Source organism: Peromyscus leucopus, chromosome 4 (genome assembly GCF_004664715.2).
Source record: "Peromyscus leucopus breed LL Stock chromosome 4, UCI_PerLeu_2.1, whole genome shotgun sequence".
NCBI lineage: Eukaryota > Metazoa > Chordata > Mammalia > Rodentia > Cricetidae > Peromyscus > Peromyscus leucopus.
The window spans coordinates 134,752,548-134,761,555 of NC_051066.1; positions in this window are offsets into that span (position 1 = coordinate 134,752,548).

Below are 9,008 nucleotides of genomic sequence, written 5' to 3' on the forward strand. Positions count from 1 at the left end.
GCATTCTACCTGTCCTCTGCCCGGTGACACGGGCCAGTGGTGCCAGCTACTCAAGAGGGATGAAAAGTCAAGGCTAAACTCCGGGAAACCTGTGAGACCCTGTCCCAAAATAAAAAAGTAGAAAAAGAGAGGGGATGTATTTTATTAGCACAGCTTGCCTACTATGCCCGAGGCCCTGGGTTCTACCTCGGCACCTCATAATATATATTCTAGAGTAAAGAAAATTATTATGGGTACTGGGGGTGTAGCCCAGCTGGTAGAGTGCCTGCTTAGCATGCACCAAGCCCTGAGTTTGGTCCCTGGTACTGCATGAATCAGGCCTGGTCACCCACATCTGTAATCTCAGCACTTGGGGAAGTCCGGAGGAACAAGAAGTTCGAGATTATTCCAAGCTGCACAGCAAATCTGAGGCCAGTCTGGGTTACATGAGATATACCACAGACACAGTGACATGTGGGTACCCCCAGTGCATGGATACAACAGGATGTTACGTTACCAAACCTTGCAGTGTACCTACCCTTCCCCTGCCTGCCCAGTGATTGGTCCCAGGAAGTTTATTTGTGGGGGTGACTGAGTGACAAATTGGAGACACTAAGGCCATGGAGAAAGGATGTGAAGGCCCACAGCTGTCATTAGGTTCTACAGGCAGGTTAGGTGGGAGACAGGGCAGAGCAAGTCCCCGCAAGTAACTAGAGGAAAGAACCTGCAGACTCCAGGCTCAAGGCCAGTCTCTAGCTGTCTGCCTCTCCCACCCCTGCTCTGGTGTGGTGTCCAGCAGGGAGATACTGTGGACGAATCAAGTGTGGGCTGCCGAGCACAAGCCTGGGGCCGCTTCTCTTGAAAGTGGGAGGTTGACTCCAGCCAGCCTTCTTGTTAATCCAGCCCAGAGCAGCCTCTGTTGTTGGTTGTTTGGAGATTTTTCTTTTTCTTTTTTTTTTTTTTTTTTGTTGTTGTTGTTGTTTTGTTTTGTTTTGTTTTTTACTCTTAGGGGGCTGGCTACCCAGCTTTCAAATAATCACACAGAGACTTATTCTTTCTTATGAATGCCTGGCCTTAGCTTGTTGGTTTGTTTCTAGCCAGCTTTTCTAACTTAAATTATTCTGTTTCTCTTTAACTTTGGTTTGCCTCTGGGCTTTTTACCATCATTTATTCTATATAACTTTCTTTCCTTACTCTGTGGCTAGCTTGTGGCTGAGTGGCTGGCCTCTGGCGTCACTCTCTCCTTCTCCTTTTCTTGCTCCTCTCTTTCTTCCCTAAATTTTTCCTCCTATTTATTCTCTCTACCTACCAGCCCCACCTATTTCTCTCTCCTGCCTAGCTATTGGTCATTCAGCTCTTTATTAGACCAATCAGGTGTTTTAGGCAGGCAAAGTAACACAGCTTTACAGAGCTAAACAAATGCAACATAAAAGAATGCAACACATCTTGCATCATTAAACAAATATTCCACAGCATAAACAAATGTAACACATCTTAAGCTAATATTCCACAACAAGTCACCTCTGCCCAGCCAGCAAGCAAAGTAAACAAACAAATAAAAATCATGAGACACACAGCCCCTCCCTCCCTATGCCCCTTTGTCTAAGCCTCTTCTTTTCTCTATAGTGAGACAGTGTGTGTGTGTGTGTGTGTGTGTGTGTGTGTGTGTGTGTGTGTCCGTGTCCGTGTCCAGAATGAATGTTCCATTGCTTTGTCTGTCCTCAGGCTTTCTATAGATGGAATCTGCTGAAGACATCTCTCCCTCTGTGATTCACCTTCTGCTTAACACTCTGCAGTTGATAGTCACAGGCATCAGGGCCCATTCATGTTCACTGCCATATAGTGTTTCACTGTCTGTATGCTCCAGGGTATCTACTTGCAGCCGTCAATAGCTTTGGGGGTTCTGTCGGGTAAGCAGAGCTTCCCTGGGTGTTTCTGCATGGGTTGCTGACACACAGCGGTGAGAGCTTCCTTTGGGAAGTCTGAGAGGGGCGGCGCCTATGTGCAGATGGTCAAATCCCAACACAATACGCACAGTCTACTGGTGGGTTTGAAATTGCTTCCAGCTTCTCCCAGGCCCTTGCCTTGCCGAGTGCTCTCTGACTTCTGGCATGTCCAAAGGTGGTGGGTCTATGATGGTTTCTCCTTGGTGTCCATCTGCACTCCATGATGGACAGTGAAGGAGAGCATCTTTCTGAGGGCTCATGGATCTTCCCTGCTCTCAGGGTAGATGCCCCCACCCCCCACGGGTTAGTTCCGTGAGCTGTGAACGTCTAAAGTGTGCATCGTAGCATCTTCTCGTGATCCTCATCCAGCCTTTTGATGCTTCTCTCCTTCCACCATGTGAGCCCTGGGGATCAAACTCAGGTCATCAGATTTGGCAGCAAGTGCCTTTACCTGCTGAGCCCTCTAGCCAGCCCCCTTCATTCCAGAAGGGTGTTCTCCAATATTTCATCAAAAAGTTGTATCGTTTTACCACTCACATTTAAATCAATAATCCATACACAATGGGTTTTAACGGGCAGTGTGATATGGTGGTCATGTTCACATGAAGAGCTAATTATTCTGGCATTATTGCCTGGAAAGACCAGTTTCCCTTCCAGGATATGCAATGGGAATTGTGTGAAAGCCCTCCGCATATGCCCAGGGAGAGGAGCATTATGGGAGGATGACAGAATGAATGGCAGGTAACTCTCTGTACCAGCAAGCTCAAGCTCATATCTGGGACTTTATCCTCGGGAGATAATTGTCAATGCTAAACAGATCTGACCCAGGGATGCTAGTTTTTTTTTTTTTTTTTTTTTTTTTTTTGGTTTTTCAAGACAGGGTTTCTCTGTGTAGCTTTGTGTCTTTCCTGGAACTCACTTGGTAGACCAGGCTGGCCTCGAACTCACAGAGATCCTCCTGGCTCTGCCTCCTGAGTGCTGGGATTAAAGGCGTGTGCCACCACCGCCCGGCCCAGGGATGCTACTTTAAGAGACAAAACTAGAGGGCAATCCAAGAGTGTAGCCAACAAGACAGGATCGTTTAGTGAAGTTTTGTCTCTACACAACCCAATATGGAACATTAATCTAAAAAGAGGTGGATGCTCCACTGTAGTGACATGGAAAAAGCATTGGGGAAAAAAAGCAGACGGAGGAGCCACACAGAGAGAGCAGTCCTCTGCCCTCAACCCAGAGGTACAGTCACACAGTGACAGCAAAAGTTGACAGCACCCCATTGGAAGTGTTTGAATTTTTATGATGTAATCACCCTAAGGAAAACACAATTCATGTTTTTCCTGTTTAAAAAAAAATGATCCAGGGGCTGGGGGTAGGGGGTACTCAGTTGATAATGTGCTTGCCTGCACAAGCATGAGCACCTTAGATGGAATCCCCAGAACCAGTAAGAACTGAGCATGGTGACACATGCTTGTAATCCCAGCACTGGGAAAGCAGAGACAGGTGGGTCCCTGGGACTCACCAGTCGGGCAGCCAGCCCAGTGGAATCCTAAAGTTGCAGGTCAATGAGAGTCCCTGTCTGGAAAAATTAGGTGAATGGTATCTGAGGAGGATTGTCCTGTGGCTTCTAACACACACAAGAGCACACACACACACACACACACACACACACACACACACACACACACACCAGACATGGGTGACCATCTTATAATCCCAGGACTCAGGACACTGAGTCAGAAAGAGTGTGAGTTTGAGGCTATCCTAGGCTACACAGGGAGACCATGTCTCAACAACAACAAAACAACAACAAAATAACATTGCATATGCTAAGGGTCAGTCTGCAGGGCCCAATAATACCATCCCTAGATGGTTTCTCAAATAAAATAAGTATGTTCACCTGGAAGCCAGTATGTGACTGTTAGTGCAGCTGTATTTACTCGTGATGAACACATAAGCAAACATAGTTCCATCCACACACCAGACTCTCACTCTGTAAAGAAACACAGCACTCCTGAGAGATAGAACCCCATAGAGAAGCTCCAGTGTGCGATAGTAAATGGTGGAAGCCAGGTCCAAAGGGCTCAGACTCCACGGTACACTTATATGACATTCTGGAAAGTGCATACTGGTAGGAAAACAAAACATGGACAGAGTGTGGGGTGGAGGAAGTAGCAAACTCTAAAGAGGCACAAGGGGATGTGTGTAGGGTGAAGGTCCTGCTCCGTCTGTGACATGACGGTAGGTTTGGCAAAACTGACAGAATGCAGGATGCTCTATTCAGTGCCTCTGTAAATTAAAATAAGCGAATGATGTGTAGCTGGGCCTGGAGGAGAAGCAAGACAGCTAGCCTTTACAGAGTCTGAGGCAGGAGGATTGCAATCTCAAGGTCAGCCTGGGCAACTTTGTGAGACAAGATGATGTCTCACATTGTGTGTGTGTGTGTGTGTGTGTGTGTGTGTGTGTGTGTGTGTGTATAGAAAAGGGGGTAAGGATGTAGTTCAATGGTAGAACGCATGACTAGAATGTACAAGGACCTGGGTTCAATCCCCAGCATGGAAAAAAAATAACAAATACATAACCAAAAAAAAAAAATGTGGAAGCTCAAGAAAAATGTGCCATGTAAGAGCACTTCCTAACGTAGAGTACTTTCAAAGAACTGTCAAGGAAGATCTGCGGCACAACCATGGGAGGGGTAAACTGAGCACAAAGACAGGCACACAGAGGCACACCTGGCTAAAGCCTGCAGGACACGCAAGGGAAGCTGTTCAGCAGTCTGTGTGGACTGACTATTTTCTTTGTCCTCTGTTCCTCACAATGGCCACACTTGGCCCCGGCTTTCCGGATGCACTACAGTCCAGGACTGATTCAGGGAGGATGGAGGAGGCTGGCTGCCCCTCCACAGCTGGGAAAACAGCAGCTGCAGATAAACCCTGGGTCCCACCCTGTGAATGTTTAGTTTCCTCCTGGGCGGACACGGCCGAAGACTGGAAGCATAGACCTGAATCCAGGCTCAGAAGACCCTTCAGATGTCCCCAGGCAGCTGGGCTCTCGGAACCTTCCTGGTCAGTGACTATTTCTTGTGAACGAGCACAAGGAGAACACTCTCTGCTGTTCACTGGGTCAACTTCCGCTAGTCAACTTAGCTGTGAGGCTCTGTGCCTTGTCTGCATCTAGAACAGTGAGGTAGATACTGTGCCTGTCTCTTTGGGAGGTCTTGTATATTGTTTACACATAAGCACATGCACAAGGCACCTTCGAACTGCACTGGCCTCCCTTACATGCTCCTTAACAAGTTCAGGTTACAGCCCAGCATTTCTGGGAAGTCAAAACGGTGGGAGCTTGAAGCAGCTCATCACAGTGGCAGGCAAGAGCAGGGAGAGGATAAGTGTGGACATACTGCTCAGCTCCCTTTGTTACAGTAAGCACCCAAGCCCAGAGAATGGTACTGCCCACTTCTACGCTGGGTCTTCCCACATCAGTTCATGTCGTCAAGACAACCTCCACCACTTGCACGTGCACCAAGCCAACCAGATCTAGACAACCCCTCACTGCGACGCATTTCCCAAGTAATACTACATCGTGTCAAGCTGATAATTAAAACTGTGACACGCCTGTCTTCATCTACAAAGGCAAGCCCCTCCCCCGAGGCATCTCCCTTTTCTTCCAGGAAGTGTGCTGGCTAGTTTTATGTCAACTTGACAGAAGCTAGAGTCATTTGAGAGATGAGAACAACTGAGGAAAAAAAAAAATGCTTTCATAAGATCCAGCTGGAAGCAAGACTGTATGGCATTTTCTTAATTAGTGATGGGTGTAGGAGGTCTCAGTCCATTGTGGGTGGAGCTACTCCTGGGCTGGTGGTCCTGGGTTCTATAAGAAAGCAGGCTGGGCAAGCCATAGGGAGCAAGTAAGCAGCACTCCTCCATGGCCTCTGCATCAGCTCCTGCCTCCAGGTCCCTGCAGCTGGTTAAGAATTGAAAACAGGACTTATCTATTATCAGTGTGTGTGTGGCAGTTCCAGTCTTTATCTCCAAACTGTTTTCTCTCATGACGATTTTGACCCCATTCCTACCCTACTCTCCTGTTACATTAGTGACTGAACTCCATCCAGTATCCTCAGACAAGCCCCTGGGCTCCTTGGTTCAGGGTCTATACTGGAGACCAAAAGAATGCAAATATGTTAAATTCGCAGTGTCCCCTCCCTTTCCCCAAATCAGGGCTTTATAAGTCTAACTAGCATCCAGAAGGTCCCTCAGACTTAAAATCTGTAGATTCACCTGCCTCAAAGGACAAGACCAAAACATGCCCCTGCGGCCTCATCCCCAGTTCCTCCCTCTTGCAGTTTCACACTATAGCCCCTAAGGTTCCCTCCCCTGGGTGGCCTGTCCCTGCCTCCAGGGCTTGTTCTGCACCACAGGGCAGGTACCAAGTGGGAGGAGCCTTCCTGAGGGCTGGCTGCATAGGTCCCACTTGGGCTATGGCAAAGGCATTGTGACATTTCCAGGTCTCAGGGTTCCCCTCCTCACCCCACCCATCCATCCTTTGTGTCGCCATCAGGATTGTTCCAGAAAAACATATCTGGTCACACTCTTGCCTCTCCTCTGAGTTCTCTCAAGAGCATCAGTCCTTCTGGCAGGACACAGGCCCTGGCTGTCAGATGGTGCCAGTGTTTGGGTCCTGGAGAAGTCTCAGAAAAGACCACCATACACCTATGCAATCAACAAGAGCGTTTATTGTCTCGAGAATACAGGTACCAGCATGCTGGGGCCACACATCTGACACAAAGGCAAAATGGCAACTCTGAGAGAGGCTTGCAGGCTCCTTTTATGCACAGCTAAGAGGAGTTTCAGCGACAGGTCATCTCAGATATGACTGGCTTACATGCGTGGCAATCATATTGGTGCATTCCTGATTGGCTAGGGCTAGCAGGGGCTGGCGAAGGCTATAGCTTTTCCATTCTGGGGACAGGCTAGACAAGTCCCAGGCTTTGTCCTTATTTGCTTATTATCTTGAGCTGCTTTGGGGGGCTGGCTCAGGCCTACTATGTGCTGGGTGGGTGGCTTGCTCAGACCCAGTACGTGCTACCTCCCTCATCCCTGCTGTGAGGGGCATTGACAATTGATTGTCCTCTGTTCGTGACTTCCTCAGAAACGGCCTGCTCAGTTTCAAGAAGCAGGAACTGAGGCCTAATTCTTAACTGAGTTATTTGGAGCCTGTCATGATATTTGTCTGGCCCTCTCAGCCAGACCTTCTAGGCACAGGTTCCTGGGGATCAGGAGAGTTGAGGATTCGGCCTCCTGGGCCAGGGAAACTCACCAAGCCTGCATCCTTTCTCTGAAGCAGGAGGGGGGCCTACTGGATGAATCAGAGGGCCTGCAGTACAGCTTCTTGGCCAGAAGACCCACCTCATTTTTCTCCCAGGAGGTCACAGGTCAGCAGTATCCTCAGGAGGATTGGTCCCAGGACCCCCACAGACAGCAGACTGTGCAAAAAAGACCTGAGGCCAACACTGTTCAAGGCCAAGGCTGGGGAGTGAGGAGCCCTGAGGGGGAGCTATGGCAGGGAACACCCACACACTACCACACTCACATACATTTAGCATGGGACCAACTCAAGTTTTACGGAACTTTCTGGATCGTTTTCTCTGAATGTTTTGACCCATGTTTCATTGAATATGCAAGTATGGAATCCAGATTATGAAAGTTCCTGCCTCCCCCACAGCTCCAGTTTTGGATAGGCTTGGAGTGCACTGTATATACACTGCCATCACATTTCCTCCTGAGGCAGGCTCCCTGAGGCCGGTATCACTGCCCCACCTGCCAAGTGAGGAGGCCCAGGCTGAATGAGGTGACAGCCCTTCCTAAAACCTGGCCCATACCTGTGACTCCATTGTGACCCAGGCCTGGTGCTTCAGAGACTTTTGGATAAGCACAAGATGTTAGGAAAGGGTGGTCAGGTCGGGAAGGCCCCCTGTAGGGACTCTAGTACTGAACTCACAGGCACTGGGGTGTGATGCTGTCTTCCCAGGCTCAGCCTCTATTTATCCCCTGGGTCCTTTGTCCTCTCTGTCTCCCAGATGCTCTGAGAACCTTGAGATTTGTCCTAGGAGGTCACCCTGAGAGCCAGGTCCTGGTTCCAGGAGGGTGTAGTGGGTAGCCATTCCAGCTTTGATCTGGAAGTTCCAACCCCCACTGAGGCTTTGGTAACTGTCACGCCTACAAGGCGGGGCCGAGAGAGGACCCTGAAGACCTGAGATCGGATGCGCCTCTCTTGGTTCCTGGACCCTGGACACTGGAGGTAGACCAAGCAGAGTTCTCCAGAGAACACCACCGGACTGCGCTACACCTTTCCCAGATCCTGTTACCTATCCCTTCACTTGTGAGTTACCCCACAAAATAAACCTCCCTTTAAACTACGTGGAGTGGCCTTAATAATTTCACCAATAGGAGGGTGTCAGGCTGAGAGCATACCCACCAGCCAGATAGCCCTTGGGTGACTTCAGGATATATGCCAGGGCTCTGCTACCCTAAGGACAGCCCTGAGTATGACCACAGTAGCTGCCACATGGTACTCAGACACTTCCCAGAACCCCACCCTGCTTTTGTGACTTCCTCGTCACCTGAGACTATAAATCCCTTGAGTTTCACAAGGAGGGCATGCTGACACCTGTGGGCAGGTGCCCCACCTGCCAGCACCCCTCATTGTTTTACCAACCCATCCGAATCACAGCAACATCCCCGGCAATGTCACAGACTAATGCACCGGGAAGGCAGAATCCTCACCAGGTCCCCTGCAGGAATGTGTGACCTATCTCCTACCCCCAGAAAACTTCAGACCGTCCCCAACTGGCATTCTTCAGATAGTAGCTGGCTTGTTCTTCAGAAATGTCAAGGTCACGAAACACAAGGGAACACAGAGGAACTGTTTCAGCTGACAGGAGGTTTGAGGGACACAAGTGACGTCAATAGCAGATCCTGCAGAGATCCTGGGTCCTGGCAGGACCCTGCGGATACTGCACATAAGACTTGAATGGGGTCTATGAGCTGGCTGCCAGTTCTGGATCAACATTGGTGCTGTGATTATGTAGGA